Below are 19,234 nucleotides of genomic sequence, written 5' to 3'. Positions count from 1 at the left end.
CAAATTCACCCTTTTCCTTTCAGTTTTTCCCATCTGATGTACATTGTAATGATATTAAGATTTTTTTTCTTTAAAGAAATAGCTTAACTCAATTTCTTTCCACAGCGTTTGTCCAAACCGGCTTGCTGACCGTGACCTTTTCTAAGGTATTTGGCAGAAGCCTGTCATTTGTCAAGTTATTTTTCCAGTTTTGGTCAGTGTTACTTTTAAAACTGGTATCAAATGATTCTTGTTACATCCGATCAAAAAACACTTTCTAGCTGAGCTGACATCCTTTAGTCCAACCCATTAACACTGCAGGAGGCAAACAAAGTAGTACATGGTGGAAAAAACACACAGAAATCTGGTTTGTGGCCAAAATTCCACCTAGACAGAGCAGTAGGTGGAGGAATACTAGGTCTCTTGAGCAGTATTTCCCAAATCTTGTTAGGAATGATCTTCTTTCCTGAGCAGAAGGTAGACACAAAGCAACAATGCTAAATGTGGGCTTGATGCTGCTGAAGATGCAAAGGGACACCACCTCATTCTGCTGCCCTGACATCTCCCATAAGCCTTGTGGCCCTAGCACATGCGGAGCAAGTTGCTTATTTCTTACAGCTTTTATTAAACACCAACTGGTGTGTTGGTTCTGGATGCTAAGGTGGAATCAGGAGACCAGCTCAAATATCTTCTTATTGTTGCTGCTAAATCCTTACTATTTTATAAGATTGAGTATGACAGGTCAGAGAGAAGAACTTTATTCATGAAAAACTCTACCAGCCTTCAAAGCAAGTCATATGAGAGATATATGAATACATATTTTTATATCTTGTGCTTAAATTAGAAACAAGATTGAAAATTTTAATGTCCCTCACAAACTCGTTCCATTCTCTCCACATTTTCCTGCTCATTTAAAATGACAAACTGTGTCCTTAATTTGTCCCTCCTCTTACCCCTTCTTGTCCTTTGACTCTCCGCTCTTCCCCTTCCTACCGTTTCTTGACTTCACATTTACCTACAACCACAAGCTGGATTCAGAGTTGCAATACGCCAAGTTCTGGCATTTGGGGAATTTGGCAATTTCCAGCTAGGAAAAGACCTTCCCTTTCTTGATTCCCCCAAGCAAGCCATAAAGAACAAGCACAAGAGAAAAATATCAACGCCACCTAAACTGTTCCCAGTTTAAAGCAGAACGATCAGAGTACGCTGACAGAAGCCTGTAACAGGTGCACCTTAAGCAGTCTGGGATTACTTTTAACATTGAGTTCTGGGAAATACCCAGAAGCCATAACTACACGACTGTGCTACAAATCCCGGGAGGCTGGGCTGCCTTCTCAGGATGCACCTGAAATCACCAGCCGTGCTGCAGGTTCTGGCTCAGTTACTTCATCTCCGCCAGCCCGCCTCGGCCTCAATGCAATGGTAGTAATAGCGTGTTCACTCCTGGGACTTACACTCACTTGTACTTGAAAGGTAAAGAACATAAGACTGCCCCAAGTGTGCTCCTGCTACTTTAGCATGGTTTCACAAACCTGTAGAACTGTGGAGGGAGAAAGAACTTGTGGCCACCAGTCCCAGCACGGGCTGCTCTGCCACCAAGCGTGGCCTGTGAGGACAGGCTTCGCTGCGAAGCTTGGGCTTGCAAAGGTGGACACCACATGGAAAGAGACTTCTTTCTGGTTCGTGGGTCACAACAATGTGCTTCAGAACACAAGCCTAGCACATGTCGCCTGTGCTTCAGCTTGCAGGTGTCTCCTCTGCCTGGTTTGGCCCTTACAGGGTGCATCCTCGGCCTGCTAAGAAAGGCGGACGCAGCCCCTCGCCAGCCCCTCCAGCTGCCTCAGGCAGTGCTGCAGCAGGGCTGTCATCTTCCAGCTTGCGGCTATGAGGACAAGGGGCACACATGTACCCAAATAGCAACATTCAACCAAACGGAACCACGCAGAAGACACAAATAATCCAGTGCTAGCCCAACAAACAGAGCACGAGGCCAGGCTCTAGCTCTCTGAGCAAGCTATATTCAAATGAACTCCATGTCAAGGTAAGAAATATGTCGATTTAATGCAGTAGACGCAACTGAGACAAAATTGTCTGAGGTAAAATTCACTAGGTAAAGGCCATTTCCTCTGACTTTTTTTAACTAGACCAGAATAAGATATCTGTGTGAGGCAAAAGTGCTGGCCAATTCAACCAGCTGAACAGGGTGGAGAGGGGGGAAGAAAACAAGTAAAAATTGTCTGCACACGAATGCTTAGGGCCATCAAAACTGGGCACCTATGTTAGAAACCACATTTGCTCACTTGCAGAATTTAACTGTCGAAGTCACCCAGGCCAATTTAGTAAAACACAGAGAGCAGCTTTTGTGACTTTGAAAGAAGAAACAATGAGAACAAGAGGCAAACTTCTAACTAGATGAAACACTCTGGCTACAAGGACAACAGCCTCTAAAGGAGGCAAAGGAACTCAAAGCAGCTACTCAAACTAACAGCCATATAAATGAACTGAATTTAAACCAGACAGTTAGGTACCTCTGAATGCTACCGACTGCTTTATTGGTAGATATAAACAAGTTTACAGCCTCGGAAGACTGCAATCTCCCTTGCCATACAGGAAAGGAAAATCGTTTCTTTTAGAGGAACTTGGAGTTGCTCAACAAAATTAATCTAACACAGGAAAACCCTGCCAACACAGGTGCAACTATAATACACTGCCTGTGCAGCTGGGGAACATGAAAATGGGATTTCCGTGTTCCCATCTCACTCACCAAAGACAGAGCACAAATAATGTAGGTAACACATGCAGCTGAAGAATCTGTAAAAAAACAAGCAAGTAGAAAACTTGACAGGACTGCAGAAGTCACAAAGGTCAATCATAAGAAAGTTTGCTAATGTATTAATTAAGGTTTGAGCCCTTCTGAGGAAGCTGCCTTCACTGACAGCTTAGCTGCAGGGCAAGGAAGAATCATCTGGATCTGTATTTTAGAAAACAAAGTTGAGAGGACATTTTGCAGACTTTTGACGCAAGCTGTATTCCTGAAGGATAAATGTAATGTGTACTGATAACACTGGCTTCTCTGCAATCTCTGTGTTCTCTGTAACCGGTATTTTAAAATACAGATTACATACACACTGTTACTAGCCGCAACCACACATAACAGAAGGGACATACAACAAATGGCAGAATAGACTCTTTCCTATCAAAACACTACTTGGGTTAGAAGTCAAGACAAGAAGCAGACATTCCTTTTTACTATTAACTCATCTGCAGCATTTTAATCAGAGATGCATGTGGAAAAAAGGGACATGGGCAGCGATTTGCATTGGTTCCCATTTCTGTGTTTTTAACTGGAAGCAAAAAGACTGCAGGACATGTGAAGATGACGTGTGTCATCACTGCTTGTCGGCTATGCCCTGTACTCTGCTCTGGGTGCTGAAGCAATACGTTCAGCTTAGGAGAAACAGTATTTTTCATGACAGCTTATCTCAAGTTCCACAAATCTGTCTGCATCAAAAGGACAACAGAGGGTACATTTCATGGGAAATAAAAGAAGTGTCTACACTGAGAAAAACTAGCCCAACTGGCAGCACCACGACTTTGTTTAGACTATGGAAAGCTCAGTAAGCCACTGATAAAGACGTAAGGGTCGCACTGCAAGGGTGTGATACAGAAAGGTATGCTTTCCTCAGAAGAGCAGTGCTCCTGTTGTAAAACAACCTGAGTATTTCTAACCCTACCAAGTGACCCTCTCACATCTCTTGCCCACACACGAGTGAGTAACTAAATCAACTGACTGATGAACTTCCTGTAACTACAGATACAGCATCACCCCACCCGCCCACTAAGGGAAAAGATATTTACTATTAATGAAAAACAACACTGGCTACTGGCAATGTGGCTAGAAGAGACAAAAGTGGAAGAGAAGGGATGAGAGGTTTGAAGGAGCTGTAGAGTATCACAGTCCCGCAAACCTGGGAGCCTTGGGGGGAAGACACTTCTTTTTCTCCTTTCCTACAGATACACGAGTAGCTCTCTATTTAGATTATCAGCAGGCTAACTTTTCACACATACCTTCCAGTCAATATAATAGATGGGCATTCACATTCTTATGCTATTTTCCCATGAATTTGTGTTTTATTGCTCCATTTTCAGAAGCCATTGACCCCTTGGGATGCTTTAATAGTCAATATAATACGGTACTACACAGCAAATGCATGCTTGGAAACGACCTGGAAACACATAATGGAGACAGTAAAATGAGTAAGACTAAACAGCCTTTCATTTCAACCTGGATACTAGTTCCAGCAAGAAAATAAAATGTACTCTCAAAAAAAAAAAAAAAAAAGCCCATCAAAGCCACAAAAGCAATATTATGTTGGAGCTGTGAGTAACCTGACAAAGGAAGTTGTAGGTAGATTAGAAGTGCAGGTCGGTCTAAACATCAATTGCATTCTCAGGCTGGCCTCTGATTCAGGCTGCTACCCTCAATATTGAAAGTTAATACATAGGAACAACGGAAAACAGCTTTCCTCCTGGCCATATTGGTAAGGTTTAATTGAAGCAGATGATGAGAATCACCCTGTGATTTAACAGACACATTCTTCCTCTTAGGACAGACTGGTAAGACACAGAATTTATTGTACAGTAACTTTGCAGTGTTGAGATATCATCATAATGTTTTGTTTTCCACAAGTCAAAATGAAGGCCCTGCTTCTGGTTGCTATGTTAAATTGTATTTTAAATAAAAAGCCATCCTAAATTCCTGGCAAAGTACAAGGTTTAGGTCAGTTCTATAAGGAATTTTTGTCAGCTGGAAGAGGGCTTCTACATGAAAGATTAGTAATAATGAATACCAGCCTCTTTAAAAAGTAGAAGTAATGCTTGTTGAATTTATCATCACCTGCAAGACTGGTTATGTTAATAATCCTTCACATTATGCCAAGTAGACTGAAAATAATTAATAGTTCACAAACAACCTTCCCACAGAAGTTTCAGTGCCAATGCTGTTTTTACTGATCAGAATAAATTAAAAATATAAGCCCAAATATTCAGGCCTTGAATACAACTTCCTTATACCTGAGAAACTACCATGAAAAACTTATAATAAATCTCTCACAGCATTACCCTGTCAAGGGTGATCGAGTTCCTGGATCAAAGGTCACTGGGGAATTTCAGTCTCACCATTCAGAATTCTTAATTAAAGTCCACTCTGTTCACAAAATGTAAAAGTTAATTCAATGTATGCACACAGAGGTTCCAGCACTGAGCGAGCTCTGCTGAGCTTCCACAAATGCTCAGGATTCAAAGGGTGAGAACCAGCATTGTGCGATGTCTTCCAAAAAAAAATAAAATTGGACCTTAGCTGATGTGATATTGAGGCGGTACTCATTAAATCCTAAAGGCTCTCCGTCTCACTGGGCAAGCTCTTTCCTCCTCTTGTCTAAAGTAGCTGCGAAACAATGCTCAATTGGTAACATGTCTCCAGCCAGCAATAAGGAATGTCTGCAAGGACACACGATTGTGAGAAAGGATGAAGAGGAAGAGAAGGAAATCAAGAATAAAGCAAAAGATGGAAGTGAGGAAGGTCAGAAGGTTGTTTATACATTTACAACATCTCTAAAATAGAGTCACACCCCAGAGAGATGCAGGTGGCAAACTGATTTCATTAGAAAAACCACAATGGTTCAGAGACAAGGTTCATTTTTCCAAGTATCCTGTTTCCAGCACTGCTCATACCCAGCTGTTACAGAGGAAGGCTCTCAGCCACCCTGCTTGGCTGTTATTAAATGGGATTCCCACAGGACGGACCTGAAAGGTTTTGCTGAAATTCACCACCAAACTAAAGAAATGTTACCCAAGGCAGAAAACAAGATCTGCTATCCAGAACATGCCAGACAAGGTCATAAAGTTTAGCACCAGCTCAGGAAATGTTTCCCCAAGAATGGCACTGTGTATGGCACACAACATGCCAATGCAACTCCCAGGTCCTAAAAAATGTTCACATCTGCCTCCACAGCATGGAAAATAAACCTGGATACTCACTGCTCTACTAGCCTAGGAACTGGGCACTGGTGTACAAGCAGCACAAGACCTACCCGGGTGTGACAGGGAGCAGCATTACCACATACGCCACGCGGGCTTCTGGAGCGGAGCGCGCAGCTTTGTGCAGGGCTCCTGCTCGCAGGGAAGGAAGCGCCACACCAGGATGACGTGGCTGTGGGCGCTTCACTCATGGATGCTGTCAAGGCAAGAAGCAGGCAAGATCAACTGCATTTGTTTCTCAGCCCTCCGTGAACTTTGGATCTTGCCAGCTGCCACCCAGAGCTGCTCAAAATACCCTTCAAGACGTTTTTCTCCTATAAATTGTCTCCTCTTCATTTTTTAATTTCTATCCTCTTCATTTTTTAATTTCTTTCTGCAGTGGTACAGGTGGGCCAGGGCCCACTTTGCACCAGCCTCCTTGGTCACCACCCAGCCAAGGAGGCTGGTCTGCACTTGAGTCAAAGCCATCAGTCAAAACACTCAAAACTGAAAAATACATATACTACTAGCGTTGACAAAAGTCATATGCTTTGCTTTAAAATGTTCTGCAAAATAATCCAATTGGTGACAGATCTATGCCTCACCACTTCCGGGGCCCCTTGAGATTGCCTCTGCTGAAGATGAACCAGGACACCGGAGGCTCCAACAACAGAAGCCAGATCCCGAAGCTGCCTGACTCTTCCCACGCTTGGGAATTGCGAGTATTTAGCTGTTGCTTCTCCATTTCTTCCCCTCTCCAGCATCTCAGCTCCAATACCCATCGACCCTTATTGCCAACAGGGACTGAGCTCACCAGGAAATGTACTGCATCGCCCTGATCTCTGCATAAAATGTACAAAAGCTATTACGAGAACACGGCATGCAAACATTTAGTGTAGATTCTGACCTAAGGGCAATGTATAGCTTGTAGTGCCTCAGCAGTTTTCTGAGCTCTCTTACAGGATATGTCTGCAAGAAGTAAACCCAAGTACACGTATGCAGTGAAGGCTCCGCTCTTATCAGACCCCTCCCAGTCCGCTCACGCTTTTAGCAGGTCACTGCCCCAAGTGACCTCCAGCACATTGCACTTGCCAATAAAACACAATAGCCTGAAACTGGAAATACCTCTGGCCTAGGGTACAACAAGACACTCTCTGATTGTGTCAGTGCTCCAAGTGAGCAGCTTAATGGGAAGGGAAAAACACAGTGATTAATTACAGCTAGAGAAAACACCTTGGTACAGCAGACAGACAACACTCTTTCTTATTCAGAAACTTGAGGTTACAGTTCAGGACAGCACACGTGGAAAGTATTTAAGGAAAAAAAGCTGAAATGCTGTTTAATTGGCGACCTCTCACCCACACCTCGAGCAGCCGGCCGCAGGCTGGCAGGCAGCAGGCGCAAGCCTCAGCCCCGTGTCCCTACCAGCGGCCGCTGCCAGCCTTCTGGGGCGTCAGAGTTTCCCTGGAAAACCAGCCTCTGCGGTCACGTCTTGTTGGCGCTTTACATCTTACTTTTTTCTGGTTTCTCTCTGATGCTCCACCATCCACCCTTCCTCAATCCCACCCGTTCTCCTCATCTCCCCCCCCCCCAAGTCACACGGGAGGAGAGCCCCAAAATGCCCCCCAGGGAGGGGGCAGTCACCTCCCCGGGGACGTCGCACCAGGCAGCCGCCCAGCCGGCTTCCCCGAGCGGACCGGGGCACCGAGATGCACCCGGGGCAGGGAGGGGACCACGCCAAAGCCGGCTCACAGCGGCCAGGAGGAAGGCGAAGCACGGCCGGCGGCCGGACCGTCCCCAGGCTGCCGCCGGCTGTCCCCAGGCTGACCCCAGGCTGCCCCAGCCCGCCCCAGCCCAGCAGCCGGAGGTGCCGCGGACCCGCCCGCAGCGCACCCGCCCCGAGGCTCTCCCCCGGCGCTTCGGGAGGCAGCGCCGAGCCCCCTCGGGCCGTACCGAGCCGGGGCAGCCGCAGCTCGGGGCCGGGGCCGCGGGGAGGGAAGGAGCGAAAGGCAGAAGCAACCGGCCGCGTCCCTACCCGGCTCCGCTGGCGGCGGCGGCTCCCGCAGGCTCACACCGAGAGCGCGGCCCTGGCGGCACGGCCCGGCCCACCGGGGGCGGCACGGCTCGGCTCGGCCCGGCCCGGCCCTCCTCTCCTCTCCTCCTACTCCTCCCCCTCGCAGGCCCGGCCCCGGCCCGGCCCGAGCGGCGTCTGGGCTCGGCGGGTTCCTCGCAGGGCTCCTCCGGCAGCACCCGCAGGGCGAAGCCGGCCCCGGGGCAGGCCGGCCCCGCAGGATTTGCCCCCCGCGCATCTCTCACCTCGCGTCGGGCCCCTCGGCACCAAGCTGCTCGTCCCGCACCTCCCGCGGGGGGCCTCTAAGAACTGCCCGCCTCTAACCATGCCCCAGCGGAAGGCCTGGGAAGCCCCCTGGGACAAGGTCGGCTTCGTGCTCCTGCTTACTGGCTGGCACAAGCAGCAGGAGGGGTGCTCATCGGCAGGGGAGCTGAGTTAACAACAGCCTCTTACAGACTTCAGAACCTGCAGAAACGTGTAATGAGAATTTTCAGCTATATGAAGTTGAAAAAAAATGATAAAAACGTGACAAGGCTATTTCTAAAGCCAGGTATTCCTTTAACGCTTGGTAAGGGCAACAGCTTGCAATGAACACCAGCAACCCCGAGCCTTGTGCTATAGCCATGCCGGTCACACAGGGGTGTGATCGGGGCAGAGTGCCCGACACCACAGCACAAAGGCAGGCAGAGCCGCCTCCGCCAGGACCCACCTTGCCCAGCCTCTGGGGAGGGCTCGGGACATGCCATGGCCTCACCTTGCAGACCCTCAGCGCCACAGCTCTCCCCTGCGACGAGCAGAGGCTCCCTCCCCACCAGCAGAGCCCGGCTGGAAGGGGCTTCCCGGCCGTTTCTTCTGGGTGCAGGCTTCCCTCCCTGAGGCAGCATCAGCACAGCACCACACAGCCCTCCCACCGGGAGAAGGGTGCCGGGGCACCCCGGCCAGGCAGCTCCCAGCTGGAGCTGCAGAGGGAATAAGGCCAGCGGTCTGTCAAGTGTTACACGGTATAAACCCACGCCACAAGGAGACACTACCTGCCCTTTGCTGCTCACTGTGAACTCTGCGTCGCCCCGGCCTTTCCATGGTTACAAGCTTCTTTTCTGCAGGACAAATGGGATGAGTGAATTAATCTGGGCTAAAACGGAGCTTTTTACTGCTTTCCCCAATGTATTCGTGACCTCTCCTTAACAACTGCCTTCTTAAGGGAAAAATAATATATCCTGCTGGTTTCTTCCAGCAGCGATGAGCCAGCAATCACTTCTGTGTCTGGAAGTGGTTGTTTAATAATCTAAATACAGACACCCATCCTAACAGCTATATAAATCCAGAGCAGCTGTGATGAAAACCCTACAAGCAGCTGGGAAGGAACAACTAGGAGAAACAATTCTGTTCCAGACTTCTTGAAGTGTCTTGCACTTCAGTCTGTCTCAGAGACTTCTGGTGCTTTTGAGTTTATATCCGTAGCAAAATTCATGGATTTTGACTGAGGTATCTCTCCAGGACTGACTTTCGGCAGCATTTTTCCAGCACCTTTTGTGGTATCTGTAGGTTAAACCATGCTTTGAAAGGACAGTGCTTCCTTTCAACACCCCTGTATGAACCAGAACAATTCACCTATACCAAGAGAACTCATGTGCCAAGTTAAAGCCAGAGAACAATCAGCAGTGAGGGTGCTGCTGGCTCATTTTCAGCCACATGTTCCTATGGCAGATCCTAATCCAGACTTCCCATTTCCACCTACAGGACACGGACAAGACTTCCCTGCTTCCACCCTCCTCCGTCCCTGTGCAGACGGTGCTCTCTTAGTAAGGGCTGTTCGGCAGGCACAGAGCACAGCTGTGGCACCAAAGCATGGCCTGGAAAGGTGGAAATAAGTACTCAGCTGCTGGGAGACAAGTCTGACTCGCTGTGTTGTGTTTTTTTTCCTCTTGCCTTTGCTGTGAAGAAATCTTTGAATGTCCACTAGCACAGCTGGTCTTTTCAGGCTGCAGACAGCTCATCTACCAGGCGTAACTCACACGCTCCTGACCACAGTTTCCTCTTGCCCCATTGTCAGTTATCAGTATATTTAGTATTCTTCTGATCCGACAATCCTATGCCTCTCCCTCACCAGTTCCAAGTATCCTTTGTATTCTCATCACTATCTATCACTGCCTTCTATTCTTCTTGCTTTTTCTTTTTACTCTCATTAGACACCTTGAGGAGGGCAATTTTCCTGGAAGGCAGCTTACTGAAATCGATCTTGCCTCTTTATCTGAGCAAGGCCCCAGGAGCTATTTACATATTTTCCTGATAAGAAATGAGAATGATGAGAATGTCCTGATGATCCTCTGAAATCAACAAGGAATTGCCTCCGTGTTGTTCAGTGTTTCTTGCTCGTCTGCACTTGCCTAATTCTCATCATGTAACAGTATTAAGTACAGTTACAATGTTGTTATAACACTGCTTGAAGGAAAAAGCAGTATCGTGCTCTTGAATTTAGGCATTGAAGAGATGTCAATACCTAGCACTTAAAGATCATGCAAATTTGGAAGGAAGAATTTTCATACAGATTTTTAGTTAATTTCTGTCTGTTAGGTTACAGCTGAATCTCATTTTTAAAGTTTTTTTTCATGCAACCATTGAGGCAAAAAAAGTCAATTGCTTACATGTATTTTTTTAAGGTAGACATTTTCTTTTATGAACATAGCTCCAAAGACCTGGAATCCTGCAAGAAAACCCAACACAAGCACCCCCTCTCCCTCTCCACGTGTTACAACCAGTGCCTGGCAGCAGCACGGAGAGCTCCCCCCTGCCCCAGCACAGGGTGACTGCCTGCACGGGGCTCGGGAGCGCTCGGCATTCTGCCTTCATGGGGGCAGAGAAGGTGGCAGGCTCACAGAGCAGCAGCCCCCAGGCAGTGGGGAGAGCCAAGACCAAGCTGTGGGCAGAGCAGGGGGTCTGAGCCACACGGCCCTCCCGGCAGCCACGTGTCCTGGGCAGGGAAATGCAGGGCAAGTGGGCCTGTTACTCCCAAACGTTTGCCTTGTGTGAGGGGATCTTTGCCCGTATTAACGCAGCAGGTTCGTGAGCATTTCTTGCTCTGTAGTGAAGTGAGAAAGTCAGGCTGGGCTTCGGCATGACTGACAGCTGGGAGGGAACCATTTGCTGTCAGCAATGTGCAGGACCACTTATGAAAACACAAATGAAACTCTTTGATCTAGATCCTCAGATTTTGTTTTCCCTAAGACCACATTCAAATCGACTTGTGCTGACAACAAACAAAACCGAAACTAAGCCAAGCCACAGCCTCCAGGGAACGAGCAAGAGCCAAGAAGAACGCAGGCTGGCTGTCCCCGCAGAGGGTGCCAGCTGCTTTCAGGGAGCACGTTATTGCTCTGGGGGGAGCTCCCCCCTTCCTGCTGATTTCATTCTTTAATTTTTCATTAGATACCCGACCTGCCATTACTTCCAAAGTGCCAAATCAAAGTTTCATCTTACTAATGGTACTTATGGAGCCCCTGCACTTAGTAAATACCTCTAACACACCTGCTTGAAGACCAGTTTAGATTACAATATTGTAACTACAGATTTGGTCAACGGTCTGTCCGTGACAGTCCCACTCATCCTGTCCATGGCATTCACCTGGGGCAGGCCCCTCAAATCTTACTGCAAGCAGGTTAAAGGGAGATCTTCAAATTTATGGCTCCTCTAACCATCAAAGTCAAATCCTGCTGTGGGCATTTCCTGAATTTGGAAAGGCTTATCTAGATGCTATCTGAACACAGTACTGACTTAAAAGCACTACAGATACATTGTCTACAGATACATCATTAGCATGAAAAACACCTACACAGATCGATCGGATGGCAAGCTTCCTGCCAAGGAGCAAATTCCACCATCCTGACCCAGATGAGCCTGTCCCTAACATAGTACTTCAAAGACTGTAAAGCAGATGCCTAGAACATACAACTCCACACGTCCTTCTGCAGCTGTACCAAATCTGTCCTCATGCGTAAAAATCCTTCTGAAGGTGGGTTTTGCACAGATGCACTCGTTCATTTCCTGGCAAGCTGCTCATGGAAATGGTGTGAGTTCTGTGCAGTTCTATGTGCAACGCTTCATTCAACTGAACATTGCTGAGCTGTTTCCTTATCTGGCTATACCCAACTTGAGCAGTGCTGGAAACAGAATATTAAACCGCACAGAACAGAGCATGGGTAGCTGAGGTAGTGGGGAGGCATCCTCTGTTACAGATGCAGGGTAGCGCCCACCCTCAAGGTCTCTCTGTCAGCAAGGTTGACAGAAGTGTTTCTGGGCACTGGCACTGCTGGAAGGCACGTGCTCACTTCCTGCCTATGCGAAAAGGAAGGGCTGGCTTAAGGAAGCCCTAGAAGCTGGCCTTAACCCCCAGCATCAACTGCTCCAGCTGCTCCCTCTGAACAGTAGCTGGGGTGCAAGCCCCAAGGCTAGGGTAGCCCAGCTGCCCACTTGGGGACCCTGGGAAACAGGCAGCAGGGCCAACAGATGCATGAGAGACACATGGGCTGTGCGGCTCCTAGGCAGGTTGCAAGTACCGAGGAAAGCGATGTTCCGATCCACTAGGTACCGCACAAGCACGTCATAAATAATCACCCCGTATCACAGACCTCGCAGGCTGAAAGGAAGATGTGCACTCACAGCCCCATCCATTAACAGCCTTGACCTTGACAGGGTCCTGAAAACAGGGCTGCAGAGGAACTAAGCAGCAGAGCATTTGCAAGTAGCTGCATTCAAGCAGAAAGACAACCCTCCGGCACGTCCAACACAGGACAGCCTACTGCTGCACAATTCTGCCACGCTGCGCAGCCAAGCGCGGTACCTCTGGGAGGGCAGCTCATGCAGGGCTGTCTAGTGCAGCCGCTCACCTCTCCCTGACCCTGCGGCTTAGTCAAGCAGCACGGGGAATTTGAAAACACTCTGTACTTGTGCTGCTGAAAGAGCCAGCCGGCTTACTCACCTGTGAGCTTCCTGTGCACGGCGCCCAGACTGTTCCACCATCAGCAGTTTTGTGATGTAAAATGGCACTCATCCTGACAGACGCTAACAAGGTGGGATTTTTCCCCCCTGCAAAAACACAAGGACACTCGTGGGGTTTCCTTTAACACAGTCATTGCCTGCAAAGTCACTGTAATGCTTCCTATATTCCCTGGGATATTTTTCCACTTGTTCACTATAAGATCTAGCAACTGCTACAAAATAGCAAGGATTGTAATAACAGCATTACACATTAAGGATGGCTTTAATTACGTATACAGTATCTATGTAAATGCCAGATAGCATCTTCCGCATGAAAGGCAGGGTTGGTTTGTTTGCCTCTTATCCTCCCAGTATGGAATCTTATTGCTTCTTATGATGTAATATTCACTTGGTTAGACTTAATTATGTAGGCTAGTAATTAAATTAACCTTGCTTAAATTAAAGAGAAAAAAACTGTATCAAAGTATTTCTATCATGGTGGCTCCTAAAATATCTCCATCGGGACCAGATCCCCATTGTTCAAGGAGCTGTAAAAAAGACACACAGGAAAAACAGGTCCAGGCAACGCCGTGTGCCTGATAATGAGAGGAAGGCACTGATGAATGACATGTGCCCAGCAGCTCTGGAAACGAAGTGCAGGTGCCTGTTTAGATACCCAAAAGCAAAGTTGTTCTCAATGAGATACCAGTCTGAAAACCTTGACCTGACTGTCATGCCCAGCATTACACCATAACTGACTTAGTGCAGCTTTTTCACGTGTTTTGTTTAGCAGTTTCAACCTGTTTGAATAAATCCCCAAAAAGTAAGTTCATAGCGACAATGCTCCCATGAAATCCAAGTCACAGAGAAGTGAGGTAGCTTAGCCAAGGTCATGGCTAACTCTGTGGTTTACCCTTAACTGTTCTGCTGTCATAACTGCACTAAGCAGTCATTAGACTCCTGCTTGAGTACAGGTAAACAGATCAGGCCCTTGCTGAGTCACTGGCACAGTCAGAAGAACTCCAACATCCTGCCATGAATAGTGATGCTTAAGGCACAAACCAAAAGGGAATGGAAGTCTTCAGCTTCTCTACAGAAACAGCTTCCACTAATGTAGTCTGGCCAGCCAGGCTTGACTATGTGGTTTGAGTGAGAAAACAAATGTTACCACCAGATTAAACACAGGAGTCACAGAATAAAACTGTTTGCATGATTATGACTACTCCAGAATACTGCACAAATAAGGTACAATGTCACAGGCACACTGGAGACACAAAACCAATCCCACAGACTTCCAGGACGAGGGTTCCCAACACAGCTTCAGCTTAGTCCTCCTCTATACACACAGCATGGCACAGTCTTGATTTCTTATTTCCCCTGCGTAAACTGATCAGTAAAGCTTGATCCCAAACTCTCCCTTGTAACTCTCAGGAAGAGGTTGCTCCCAGACTTTCTCCTCCAGCTGAGCAACAAGGGAAACATTCAGTGTGGGCCAGGAGAACACAATCTGGCTGCAAGTTACACAAGCGTTTGCTGAGACAGCACTGGAATGTCAGCAAACAGGATCTTTGGGTCTAACCCCAGCTCTGGAGGCAGCAAGCAGCTTAAGTCATCATAAACACGAGGCCCAATCACACCAGCAGGTAGATTTGTTTTGAAAAGCAGATGAACCTCACTGCTTTAAGAACCATGGTTCTGTTCCCAGCTCCGCATGCAGCCCACTTGCTAGATTATCTATAAAATAAGCGAATGACCTCAGGCTCCCTACAGGAAGGATAACTGACTTTTAGAAGTACAGACACCAACAGGAGCAGTGGAGCACGTGGGATGTTGTGGACTTCTGGGCATTGGTAAACAGTATTATGAGGGTATCTCACTTCCCACTTTGTACTCTTTCTGTGGGCAGTTAGAAGACCCGTTAAATATGTCAGAGCCACATAAAATGCATAGCACTTGCGAGCTTTGACCTTGTGGCCCATAAGGCGATGGTCATGTCTAAGACACAGACCAACCCAAAAGGAAACAATGAAGATCCTACCCAGACCATAAAGGACTGCAGGACTGGTCCCAATTATTTGTTTATTCTGTCATGTTTTAAGTTGGAGAAAAAATAAATTACAGTAATAACAATCAAAGCTTTTGAATTCTCTGTGTATAGCAATTCTCTTATATCTGTGCACTGCATGTGCTTGTTGATGCCAATGCCCTGTAACCGAACGCCACTGCCGTCTGTCACACACAAGTCCTCATTATGTTGCATAACAAATTACCTTTGTTGCCCAAGAGAATGGCACAGTGGATTTTGTTGTTGCCTCGCATAAACTTTAGTCCTGAGAATTCCACTTTGCACTGACGCATCGCTTCTGTCTGATGAGTGCTTTATTTCTGTTGTTAAGCAGCAAGCTTCATGATACGCAGGCAGTCACAGATCCTGAAAAACAAGTTTAGAGATACATAAATACAGCACCATTATGTCTGCAAAACAATCGGCCACGTGGATTCTGACTGCTGCCATAATGCTGGGTTTAGAGGCTGCAGCTACACGTCCTGGGAGACAGCTCCTCTGCGTATTCATGGCTATTGTCATCCGATGTTTTCGTTGGCAAGCAAAAAACAGTATCGTAAAGAAACAAAGAAAGTGGCAGAACAGCAAAGTAATTTTAAACCAAAGATTTCATGGCATTTGCATTTTAGTGTTATACTACTGCTTTTTTGTGAATTCATCCAACTGCACTACATTATCTATTGTTTTCAGTGTTTAGTTACTGTTTAACTGAACAGGATTAATTAAATAGCTCATCTATTAAACAACAAAGCATGAAAAACCTTTACAAATTCATCTACGTGATTACAAAATGTTAAACCTCACTAGACGTTTCTTCTGAGTCTTCTTTACTTATGTTCAGCAAATATTTCAGAGGGAAAAAAAAAAACATTTATTGCCAGGCTTCAAACAGTGTTCCCTTTCTTAAAACATTTTGGTTGGCAGGTTTTTCTATTGGCCTATGACCAATGCTCTGTATAAGTGGAAAAATAGTGGTGATATCTACAAGCCATATTTTGCTACATCTTATAAGGAGTAATGCTATCTTATTTTCATATGTGCTGGCTATACACTCTGCTCAGGGCACTACTGGAAACCCACTGATAGCTGTTCCCTACTTCTCTGGAAAAAATCCATGGGAGAGGGAGGGGAACAGTCATTACCTAAGCCAACTTCAGGAAAGTCTGAGCTGGCCTGTTGGGATAACCTTAAATAAGGGTAACAATATCTGGATGCCAGCTGGTTTGAAGATACGTATCGTGATGTATTCTCCTAATCCTTATAGAAACATACATTTCAGTCTCCAGTATATAGTTGTCTCCTATGCACTAAATCATTCAGCAATAGTTGAATCTGCTTTTTCATCAGTGCTCCTATCTGTCCTAATGAACATCATTTCCACTGCTCGCCCCATGTTGTACATGGCCAAGTAACAGTCATCAAATAAATCATTTGAGACATTGCTGGACAATGGGTGAATAAGTTATTGCTGAGGGATTGGGTTTTGTTTCTATTTACTGGCTGTAGCTAGAAACACTTCAAGCCAAATTTCAATTACAGGACATAAGATAAAGAAAATCCAGTCTGGGCTTTTTAAGAGAGAGTTGTACTTCAGTAATTAGGTATGGTCGTTTTCAGACACTGCTGCTCACAGTTAATGATGCTAATACAAAATCTACCTGGGTATTACTGCAGACAGTTTAGGAAAGCCTTCATGGGAATGCATAGTTACGATCAAAGATGCCAGGAAGACACGTGGAAGGTATGGAACAGTGAAAAAGTATCTTTGTAGGAACCTGAGAAATTTGAACACGCCACAGCTGAGCTTACGTGAAGTTGTATGGCTGCTCTTACTGCTTGTGGAAATAATCGGTAGGCAAGCTAAGTGGCACTAGGAAGGGAGGGAGACCACAGCCCTGCCTGCTTCAGCATAAAACACCAGCCCTCAATGTTGGCTCCTTCCTCTCGACAAAGATGCTGCTAATGCAGGGCCTGTGAAAATTCAGAGTGAAAGACTGAAACTTTTCAGGTCCTGAAAAGAGGTGAATAAGAGAAGACTCAGTATAAGCATACCCTGGAATAAATGGGATTGATGCAGTAGATGGGAACTTGTCTCTTTCCCGTCCATGTTTGAACGCGAGGCTATGCAAGGAAATGAAAAGAGTGGAAAACTCAAATCTGAGGAAAGGAAGGGTGTTTTCACACAATAATCTAACATGAGTCTAGACAGTAGCATGGGTGGATAGTAACGCAAGTCCTGGTTACGCTTAATGCATTGTGAAACTGACCTTAAACATACCGTTCCAGTCCCTGCTGTCAGCTCCGAGCAGCAAAAGCAGCACATCCCACCAGCAGCACCACGATCCTGGGTGCTGCTTCCTCACAGGCACAAGGGCTGGGCTCTGCAGGCCCTGGTCCCAGCCCTTCCTCGCCATCTCTGTTTTCCTGAAGTAGAGGCCAAAATCCTGTGGCTCTGTCCCTAACAAAAACACTGCTGATTTAAAGACCATCGCTGGGACACAGACCTTCCACTGAATAAGGCCTCGGAAGACTGTCATCCTCAGAGCCGTGGCCAAGTCAGTCACCTTTTCATTTTTCCACTGAATGGCATCAGAGTTGATGCTGAAGTATGACGACTTCAGAAACCATCAACAAGGGTTCAGAAGTATCGTTGTTCTTCCTAGGAACCAGGGGGTGTTGTCACTAGCTTCACACACCCCAGCACAGCCTTACAGATGTGGGAGGCCTGCCTGTGGAAAGAGGTTGACAAGACTGGTACTGGCTAGATAGAAAGTGTGCTTAAGGAAACTTAAATAAAAAATGTTCATTAACTAGTTACCCTCTTCTGTTATTAGAAGAGTAAGAAGACTTCAACACAATTTTGAAGGAAATATTTAAAACGGTAAATCACTTTCCCTACAGCATATTATTAACCCGTGGATCCCATTCCCATGAGATCTAACCTGAGCCGAGACTCCTGCTGTGTCCAAAAGGGACCAGATGTATTTTTATAAGCCGGCCTGATCCCACCTGGGGCAAGGGCAGTAACCTCTCGGCTGGGTACTTGCAAAGGAGGCTGCTAACCCCCCCGGCACACAGGCCAGCAGGGCTGAGGACCCCAGCAGGCAGCACCACTACCACAGGACGAGGATGTCGCTCACGACCACCACACACCAACACCCCATTTCTCTGACTGAGCACCAGCCGAAGCGCCAGCCCTGCCGCAGCCGGCAGCGGAGCCCCCGGCCCCCACGAGCAGCGCCGCTCCCGGCCCGTCCCCGCCGCCGCCACCCCCGGCGGGGGCCAGGCAGGGCCTCGGCAGCCCCTCGGCGGCGGGGCCTCCGCGCCAGGCCCGCGGTGCCCCCTGGCGGCCTCAGCGGCCCCAGCCGGGCCCTGCGGGGTGAAGGAGCCAACGCAGGGCCCGAGCCTCGGCTCTGGGGGTACCGGGGCTCGGGGCGCAGGGCCCGGCCCCGCCGGCGGGTGGCGGAGCTCGGCGTGCCCTCAGCCCGAGGGGCAGCAGGAAGCCCTCACGGTAACGCCTCAGCGAACGCTGCCCTCACCTCCACAGCATGGTATTCAGTTACATAGCACTGGTGTTTGTCAGTTTCAGAGAAAACTTCCCAAAGGTCCTTTGGCATAGCCACAGTTTCACAAGCAGAAGGAGAACAGCGTAGATAATTGAGCACGTGAAGCTCTTTATTCTTTTGCACGGCCAAAGCAGAAGTTTTGACATGGAATCACTTAGTGAAATGCTCCAGCCTAAACGGCAAAACAACAGCAAAACATGACAGAAAGCATGCTCTGCCAGGTCTGGAAGCAGAACAATTTGTCAGAGGAGCCTTAGGCCTCTCTTAGGCCCAGAGAAGATGGCAGCAGCAGATCCTCCTTTGCTGCCAGAAACACAGGCATGGCACGGTACTGCCTGACAGGGCCCAGGTTCGCAGCATCCTGCAGCTCAGCACCCTGGGACGAAGGTGCCCGAAAAGCTGCCTACAGCAGCAGGAAAGGCGGTAGCTGGTTCCACTGGGAGCAACCATGTCACAGCTCCCCGTGCCTCCAAAGGGCTCTCTGTAACTCCCACGTGGGCCCAACACAGGGACTGCAGGAGTCAGCAGCTGGGGGACCGTCTGCAGGCAGCCACCAACAGC

General features: G+C 47.6%; 1 protein-coding gene across 5 annotated transcripts in view; it reads right to left on the bottom strand.

Moving 5' to 3' along the window:
• PIK3CB (phosphatidylinositol-4,5-bisphosphate 3-kinase catalytic subunit beta) overlaps positions 1-19,234 on the bottom strand; it is a 129,165-nt gene that overhangs the window by 89,025 nt on the left and 20,906 nt on the right. For 2 of the 5 annotated variants that reach the window (XM_040566639.1, XM_040566637.1), the window contains 2 exons: positions 15,313-15,473; positions 13,044-13,150 (listed from right to left, as the gene is read on the bottom strand). The gene's annotated coding sequence lies outside the window, so the exon portion shown is untranslated. Of the gene's footprint in view, positions 1-7,950; positions 8,139-13,043; positions 13,151-15,312; positions 15,474-19,234 lie in introns of those variants that run through there. The other 3 variants (XM_040566638.1, XM_040566636.1, XM_040566641.1) reach the window with 3 other exon arrangements.

Source organism: Cygnus olor, chromosome 9 (assembly GCF_009769625.2).
Source record: "Cygnus olor isolate bCygOlo1 chromosome 9, bCygOlo1.pri.v2, whole genome shotgun sequence".
Taxonomy (NCBI): Eukaryota; Metazoa; Chordata; class Aves; order Anseriformes; family Anatidae; genus Cygnus; species Cygnus olor.
This window is presented reverse-complemented; position numbering and strand designations above follow the sequence as displayed.